Below are 9,141 nucleotides of genomic sequence, written 5' to 3'. Positions count from 1 at the left end.
TGAATGCCAATCCTACGAAGGCCACGCTGCTAAGACAGAATTGAAACGAAAGCGGGAACTACTATTTAAACTGTGGTAGAAAAAGAAAAAGAAAATAAGAAATAAAAAACGTTCATAGTATTGCTGGTTTTCACTCACGTGATCAACAGCCATGTTTTTCAACGAAAACAAAAGGAAGCGTTTGCATAATAATAGAGTTAAATTCCCGGAGGATTTGGTCGGGGCACCAACTCGGCCGCCTTTTCTTTGTTTAGGGCACCAACATGGCGGTCGTGACGTCATGTGAAAACCGAGAATTGGCGTTGGCCAAGAATGATCTCCCATGTGACAAAACTATCTTGCATGGCTGTCATCGTGTCCCATGATGCACTGAACAGGCCCAGTCCCCACTGCTCTCATGCCTCCGAAATATTTCATTTCCAGCTAATTCATATTCATGCAAAGGCCGGCTTTTACATATTTCAGCTCTACTACACTACTTTGTGTACGAAATCGGTTTATCATTTTGGAATTAGCTCATGAAACGATTTAGTTTAGACTAGACTTCTATAAAGATAAATTCGTTGGAGTAGGGGTTAATATCTAGCAGGCTTATATAAGTAATCTTTTCAGTACTGAAACTGGACAGACACTACTGCTTGATTGGGCTATCACAACCTTCGCCTGCGAACGCAGACGTATTTCTGGCGATCGTTTCTCTCGGGGGAGAGAAACAACCGCCGGAAATACGTCGCAGGGTAAGTAAAAACTTAACCTGCGATCAGGCTCTATTTTAGTTTCGCGTGGTACGTAATGTGGAGTTGGCGAAACGAAAAATAGAGCCTGACCAAATTCCTCTTCGAAATTCCTTCCGCCCCCTTTTTTTGATTGAATGACATGTCCTTCATCGGCCAATCAAATACATGCAATACACGCGTGGACCCCAGATTCACGCTGGTTTGTTTTGACCACAGTTAAATACCGTGGGAGGAATATTATAAACGAATTCGAAAGTTACCGTTGGCTTTAATTTGAGAAAAACACATTTAAAGCATGGGGAATGTTTTCGACGACTATATTGCGGCAAAGGCCGGTGTAATTCTTCCTCCGAACTTCACTGAATATGCAATCTTTTAAGCTTGACATCTTAATTTGTAATTGAGATAACCTAGCATTCTATCGTTGAACGGTTTGGCAATAGATTTTTAAAGAAAAAAAAAAGAGAAATACATTATTCCTTTAACGTGCTTGCCCATGAAGGTTTCTTTGGTGATTTTTTCGGGTAATATCTTCAGTTGCAGTGTATTTCTAGAACTGCGCGCAGTAAAATCATAATAAGTTTGGCCGTTAATTTTTTAACTGAGTAAGAACAGTAAGATAGACTCGCGAAGTTTCTTTTATTTTTATACAACTGATCTCTCTGGAAACATGCCATTTTAGTTTCTGGAGTGTGAGTTTTAAGTTAAATCAACTGGAAATATTATGAAGCAATCTTGACTCCAAATTGTGCAAACAGGCCGTGTCGTGTACAGTAAGTAAATAATGCCGTTTGATACACAGATGTTCAAAACATGCATTTGTGTAACTTGCGATTTTATCAGCATCTCCTCCTGTTGATATATATGTCCTTTGTCTCATCCAGGAAACCAATATGCATCGGCTTTCATTGCCATTTGAAAGAACCAGCTATTTAGCTTTCAAAACATCAGGGAAGTTTGTGCCAAAGTACTTTCAACCACATGGCCACAGAGCTCGAGGAGTAACTGCAGAATACCCCGCCATTTTGAAGCTGCACCTCTGAAAAGGCTGGATACGTGGATACGCAGTCGAAAGTAGCACCCCTCCCCAAGTAAACTTCTAAGTATATTGTAAAGTGGATACTCGGATACGCAGTCAAAACTACCACTCCTCCCCAAGTAAACTTCTAGGTATATTGTGAAGTGGATACGCGGATATGCGGATACGCAGTCGAAAGTACCACCCCTCACCAAGTATACTTCCAACTATATTGTGAAGCGGATACGCAGTCGATACCACCCCTCCCCAAGTAAACTTCTAAATATATTGTTAGAACCAAACCGCAAAATTTCGCGAGAATGCTTAGGCCTAATCACTGAAACGAGTGCGTAGGCTTAATCAGTAAACGAGTGCTTTCTCCTTCACACGATCTCGTGAAAAGTGTAGTTAACCGAAGCGTAAAATAAAAGCTAAAATTCTACGAGATTGCCTAGGCCTAATCACTGAAACGAGCGCTTAGGCTTAATCAGTAAACGACTGCTTTCTTCTTCACACGATCTCGTAAAAAAGTGTAGTTAACCGAAGCGTAAAATGGAAGCTAAAATTCGACGAGAGTGCTTAGGCCTAATCATTGAAACGAGCGCTTAGGCTTAATCAGTAAACGGTGCTTTCTTCTTCACACGATCTCGTGAAAAAGTGTAGTTAATGGAAGCGTAAAATGGAAGCTAAAATTCTACGAGAGTGCTTGGCCTAATCTCTGAAACAATACGTGAAGTATTTTCCACTGCGTATCCACATATCCATGCATATACTAGAGAGCATTTTGAAGTATGTTACACGAAGTTGGTATCCAGTTCCCTTGTGTGATGTCCGCGTATCCGGGTATCCATGTTTTCCACTGCTTATCCGCGTATCCGCGTATCCACTTCTCAATACATTTAAAAGTTTACCTGGGGAGGGGTGGTACTTTCGACTGCGTATCCGCGTATCCAGCCTTTTCAGAGGTGCAGCTTCAAAATGGCAGGGTATTCTGCAGTTAAGCCGAGCTCGACAACGGAATCACTAATTTCACTCTTTCCAGAGATTCAAACCCGATTCTGGACAAGTTATGAGATGTTTCAGAAGGCATATCTCCATTTATACAAAAAAAATCAAGTTGCACCGTCCACGGCATTGTGAGAACAAAAGCCAGCAAATTTTTTTCGTACACTTATGGCGGATTAGTCTCGAGGACTTTTCACGATGGCATTTTCACTTCCGGCGTTTCAACAGCCAATCAGATCACGAATTTGGTCGGCCACGGAATTCTTGAGAGACTTTTGGTCAGGCCCAATTTTAGCGAGCGACGACATAAGAGAATATATGGGCAAAGCTAAAAATGGGCCTGATCGCAGGTTAGTAAAAACCCGCATGTAAGAACCTAGTGTTTTAAGAACCTGCTGGCAGAAATTTCCCATTTTTATACCCCAAAACATAAGAACCTGTTTAGCCAAGCAAAGTTTATCAGGTTCTTAAATGTGAGTTATGGGATATTTTTATAAGAACTTTAAACTAAGAAGTATAACTTTTGTGACTTTGGAAAATTAAATAGAGAACACTTCATGGAAAGTATGCACGTACAATTTTAATAAGGAAACTGTCGTTCTTTGAACACTAATTATAAGAGGTGCATTTATTTTGTTTGTTTGTTTGTTTGTTTGCTTCATTTCATATACTTTAGCACTATGATCAATTATGATGATTCCATCATAAAATGAATGTGACCAGAAAATTAAGGCAAAAGGACTTTTTTTGCATTTTTTACTTATTCCATTTAGTATTTTATTTTGCATGCAAATATTTCTGAAAGGATACTTTGTTTATAGTGTATATAATTTTTTAGTTAGTCTTGCACAAGGCTCATGACAAGACAGTTATAAATAAATGCTGTATCATAAAGGACCAAACCTATTTTTCTGCTTGTACAGGAATGGTTTCTACTGAAAACTTAAGAACCTAATGAAGAACCTACTTTAGCCTAAATTGCCAATAACTACCCCCCCCCCCCCCCCCAAATATAAGAACGTTCTTACACGCGGGTTTTTACTGTATCTGGATGTATACTTTCCAGACACAAACTTAAGTAACTTACATATAAATTAAGCTTACCGATTGTTGCTGTTGCAGTTGTAAAAGTTCTAACTGCATTTGAAGAGCTTTCATTTCCTGCCGAACATAAACAAATAACAAAATTTCTGTCATACTTGTAAACTCACTCTCAAAATATTTATGAAACTGACAAAAAGAAAGCTCAAACCAACCTGACCCGCTGTCTTGATTCGCTTCGTCGATTGCGCGTTTTCTTAGTTTTTTCAGCACAATAGCGGCGTCTACACAGAAGATTTTCGTTTGTTTTTACGAAAGGCGAAACTTCGTGTTTTTTGCCGCTAACACGACAGCCAATTTTATCGTGGTACATCACTTGCACGCAAGCTTCTTACACTAAAAAGTCCTTCGCATGGTGGAGAAAAGGTTTGCAACCCCTCATCATTTCCCGCCTTTGCAAACGCGGCTACCAGCTAAAAGTTAGAATCTTTCAGAAAAAAAAGAACAAGCGATCGATTATTTTCCTTTGCCGAGAAAGCTCGATGACTTGTTCTCTTCCTCTCTGGCAGCCATCTTGCTTGCAACGAGATTATGCATGCATCAAATGGATTCCTAACGGACCAATCAGACAAAAGTCTCCATTGCTTTTCGAAATATGATTAGCAATGGCGACTTTTGTCTGATTGGTCCGTTAGGAATCCCATTTGATGCATGCCCAAAGCATGCGCATAACCTCGTTGCAAATAGACTATTTATATCGTATTTGACGATGCGTGTGATCTGAAGAGGAAATCGAATTATCCCAAAAAACCATCAAATCATCCAGGACAACGTAGAAAATAGTAGCTGAGTCAACTTTATTCATCTAGCTGTCCATAAAATGAGTTTTCGAAAAGAAACATCGCGATTTGAAGTTTTTATGGCTTCCGCATAAGGTGTCCTTTGAACCATACATAAAAGCATTTCAGTACAAAGTTCTTAACTCGATACTATTTACTAATACAAAGTTATTTAAGATAGGTTACATGTAACTCAGAACCGGAAGCTCTACACCATCTCCTCTTTCATTAGAGCCTTGTGCAACCTTTTTGAAAAGATTTCGAATATTTCTTCTTCCTACTGACCAGAGAATTCGTCCACCTTACTTTGCAAGATGTCATGATTGGTATTCTTTACGCAAATTGCCCTTTACTAAACTATACTAGTATACTAAATCATATATATGGGATTGCAGAAGAAATCTGTCTCCTCCTGTTATAAACGCCTTTAAGCTAAAGGCAAAAATTAAGTATGAAACGGAAAAGATTATATGTGTAAATACTAACAACATGGACAAATTTAATAAGGAGTGGGATTTGTGCATGGGCTCTGAACCTAACACGTAACCTGTTTTTGAAGTGTGTTCTTAGAACTGCACGTATTTGGCTGTACATGGAATCCTTTTTTTTTCCCCACAATATTTAGATAGGCATTAGACAAGTATTGTAGTGAAGTGTTAGTAAATGCAGTATTGTAAGTAGTGTAATTTGATGTTTTAGAATTGTATTTAATTATTGTATGTATAAAAAAAATAAAAATAAAAAAAAATAAAAAATAAAAAAAAGGTTTGATTCCTGCCCAGGACTGTCCTAACCCCGTTGCTCGTTGTCAACGCAACTTGTGTTGTATCAAGTCCTTCCCTCAGGCCCATTACACATTTCCATCATGCGTGTATGTCGGTATTGTTTTTACATTTATTTTGTAGCGGTCACGGTCATTCAGTTGTAACTGACGCTCGCACACAAACAATCCACCGATATTGCTTATCCATCAATTTATTTGTAACTAGATTCCTTGTTCCTGCTCCACACGTTCCAACGAGGACGTTTCCAGGTAATGAGAAACCCCTAATTGATTATTTGTTTTTTGTTTGATTGAACTATACTGCTTTCTGTTCTTTAATTGACCTTAATTAGTTGCGATCACATAATATGTCTCATCAGCCTGCTTTAAATTTTAAAAACTCTTTACTGTTTCTCATTGTTTAATAGCAAGAACAAGTAATGCATGCGTAATAAATTTCCTATTCGCCTCTCTTTTCTTTTCTTTTCTTTGGATTAAAGTCAGTAACTATGTCGGCACACATTCCTTTTATGCATAACTTAACTGTTTATTTTCAGAGTGATCACGATCATTCAGAAGCTTGGCTGGTTGTCACGAACGCACGCACGCACCGCGCCCGCAAACAATTAACCAATGTTGCTTATCTAATTAATTCATTTGTAACCTCTCGAGGAACATATCAAGGTAATAAGTAACATTAGCTTGTAATAGATTATTTGTTTTTTGTGTGATGGAACCATAAACTGCTCACCGTTCTGAGAAAGTAAGTAAATGATACGTATCTTGAATTATTCCTGAACAGAGAGGGTTTTAGTTTTTGAATCCGCTTAGATTCAAACTTGAGGGTGTTACAAAGCAAAATGACGATTGAGAAAGCATTCAATCAGTTTTAGCCATGACAAACTCTTTATGTCTACTCGCTTTAAAGTCTTACATAAAGCTAAGCAAGACCAGAGCCTCGTATAATGTATGCGTTCTCATTACAACTTTGAACCTCGCCGAGCGAAACCATGTATTTTTTGAGTTGTTCCGAGCAATCATGAACAGTCATCTCACCTCGATCCGTTCTCTTGAGAACTTTCCAGCTTTCCGCTCCAGTTCCACTCTTTTTGCATACTAGGCATAAATGATTTGTGTTATGAAAGTTAAAATGGATAACCACATTAAATCATCAAATTTTGCAGAGTCATTTCTTGTTGTCGAGGACCTCACGTCGATTAGCACCCATTTTGGTAAGTTGCTCACTGTTACTCATTTCTTAATAACACGAACAAGTAATAATTTATGTGTGATAAACCAGTTCTGATGAATTTTGCGTTACTTTTTGTTGTTTTCTCTTTACTCAGTTTGGATCAAGTTAGTGACTATGTCAGAATTCCTGATATGTTTATTTTATGAAGTGATCATGATCACCGTCACTCATGATCACCGTCACTCATGATCAGTTGCGAATGACGCACCCAAATGATCCACCAGTATTATTTATCCCTTAATTTTTTGTTCAGCCGGATTCATTATTCCTGCTCACAAGGTTTTAAAGAGGAACATTGCAAGGTATTTGGTAATATTAGCTTGCTGGGTGTAATCAGATATTTGTCTGTCGTTGCAAGGTAATATTAGCTTGAGGGGTCACGGTGCTAAATTATTTGTTTCTTGTGTGATCGAACTACAATGTATATACTGCCCTCCATTCTTTTCTTGCACATCGAGAAAGTAAGTAAGTAAATGATGTATCTTGAATTGTTCCTGAACAGAGAGGGTTTTTAGTTTTTGAATCCGCTTAGATTCAAAATTGAGGGTGTCACAAAGCAAATGACGATGAAGAATGCATCCAATCAGTTTTAGCCATAATTAACAAACCCTTAATGTCTACTCGCTTTAAGGTCTTACTTAAAGCTAAGCAAGAGCGGAGCCTCGTATAATGTACCCGTTCTCCTTACAACTTTGAACCTCGCCGAACGAAACCATTATTTGAGTTTTTCGGAGCAATTTGGAACAGTCATCTCACCTCGATCAGTGTTCAAGTTGGACTGCTTCACTGATCAGTTGCGCAGTTTGCTCGAGTATGAAATAACTTCTCCTTGCTGGTCCATTTGTTAGTTCTCTTGGGAACTTTTCAGCTTTCTGCTCCAGTTCTACATTTTTAATGCATACTAGGCATAAGGGAATTTTGTTATGAAAGTTAAAAGTTTTCCTACGAGATTCGATAATGCATGGATATAACCACATTAAATCGTGATATTTTGCAGAGTCATTTCTTGTCGTCGAGGACCTCGCATTGATTAGCATCCGTTTTGGTAAGTTGCTCACTGTTACTCATTTCTTAATAACACGAACAAGTAATTTATTTGTGATAAACCAGTTCTGATGAATTTTGCGTCACTTTTTGTCAGAATTCCTTAGGTATAATAAGTTTATTTTCTGAAGTGCTCACAGTCACTCATGATTAGTTGCGAATGACGCACCCAAATGATCCACCAGTATTATATATCCCTTAAATATTTTTTTCAGCCAGATTCATTATTCCTGCTCAAAAGGTTTTAAAAAGGAACATTGCAAGGTATTAAGTGATATTATTATACATCAGACTCACTATGAAAAATCTGATTGGTCGAGAGCATTCAATCAATTCACGATAGTTTGTGAACTTGACATGATAAATGTCTGCCTGGTTACTAAGCCCCTTGGAGTGTTCTCCTCAGAAACAAAATGTGAAAAATGTATAATAAAACAAGTATTGAATTCGGTTTTCGCATGATATCATGAATAATTATTATCAAAACCTCGTGTCTGTGTTATCTGCCGAAGCCACTGGCTGAGGCAGATAACACAGACCTCGGTTTTGATAATTCATGATATCATTCTCAACGTCATCCAATAATTGTTTATTAGCTTGCTGGGTGTACCTGTAATAAGTTATTTGTCTGTCGTTTGATTGAACTGTGACTAGGTCACTTGTGTTCATTTTGTGTTTATTTTTCCAATTATTTTCAACTTCTTTTCATTATCCTAATTACTATTATTTGCTTGTTTACCCATAATTACTCAATTTCCTCATATTTTTGCTTGTGCAGTTGTGTTATCCCCACACATTTCTCTTACCTAATTCCTGTTGTGTAGGAGTGGTAAACTCCTTCCTCCCTTAGGTAAATCCTGTATTAGTGGGTAGTGAATTTAACCCCTGGCCTTATTTGGTTTTTAGTTATTTTTGTACTTTCCTGAAATCCATTATAAATTGGCTTCCATTTAATCAGTAAGTTCAGTTGGGTCAGGTAATTTATCGGAACAGTGTCATTCTTCAAGACAAGTTATTTTCAAGTCTTCTGAGGTGTGTAGTTATCAATAACTTTTGGTATGTTATCAGTATTTTCTTATTTCTTTATTTATGCCTAGCCTTTAGTTTAGTTACTACATATAGCTTTCTGTAGACATGTTTCGGCATGCTTATGCCATCATCAGTTTAATGAGTTCCTTAGTGAAACTGATGATGGCATAAGCATGCGGAAACATGTCTTTTAAAAAAGTTGTCTGTTTCCTACAGTACTTATCATGCTTGCTACTATTACGACCTTATGGAAATATAGCTTTCTGTTCTTGATTATACGTCTTAGCATTGATTGCAAAATTTCATTTGCTATTGTCTAGGTTTATTTATCTATGTTGACCTTTAGTCTGGCACAGCATGTGATTTGCACCTTGAATATGTTTGCTGTTTTCCAATGAGTAATTGCTGTATTT

At 37.7% G+C, this 9,141-nt stretch overlaps 1 protein-coding gene and 1 long non-coding RNA gene across 8 annotated transcripts in view; one reads left to right on the top strand and one right to left on the bottom strand.

The window, feature by feature from the left end:
• Positions 1-3,863: 3,863 nt before the first annotated feature.
• LOC138032901 (uncharacterized) lies at positions 3,864-7,610 on the bottom strand. The gene is made up of 3 exons (XR_011128507.1): positions 7,412-7,610; positions 6,460-6,519; positions 3,864-3,921 (listed from the first exon to the last, which is right to left on the bottom strand). It is a non-coding gene; the product is annotated as an uncharacterized lncRNA (long non-coding RNA).
• LOC138032900 (tetratricopeptide repeat protein 28-like) overlaps positions 6,477-9,141 on the top strand; it is a 20,394-nt gene continuing 17,729 nt past the window's right edge. The window contains exons 1-4 of one of the 7 annotated variants that reach the window (XM_068880611.1): positions 6,588-6,635; positions 6,909-6,957; positions 7,653-7,700; positions 7,915-7,963. The gene's annotated coding sequence lies outside the window, so the exon portion shown is untranslated. Of the gene's footprint in view, positions 6,636-6,908; positions 6,958-7,026; positions 7,121-7,652; positions 7,701-7,914; positions 7,964-9,141 lie in introns of those variants that run through there. The other 6 variants (XM_068880613.1, XM_068880606.1, XM_068880608.1 and 3 more) reach the window with 6 other exon arrangements.

Source organism: Montipora capricornis, chromosome 14, assembly GCF_036669925.1.
Source record: "Montipora capricornis isolate CH-2021 chromosome 14, ASM3666992v2, whole genome shotgun sequence".
NCBI lineage: Eukaryota > Metazoa > Cnidaria > Anthozoa > Scleractinia > Acroporidae > Montipora > Montipora capricornis.
The sequence above is the reverse complement of the archived record's forward strand: the minus strand, read 5'-3'. Positions and strand labels throughout refer to the sequence as shown.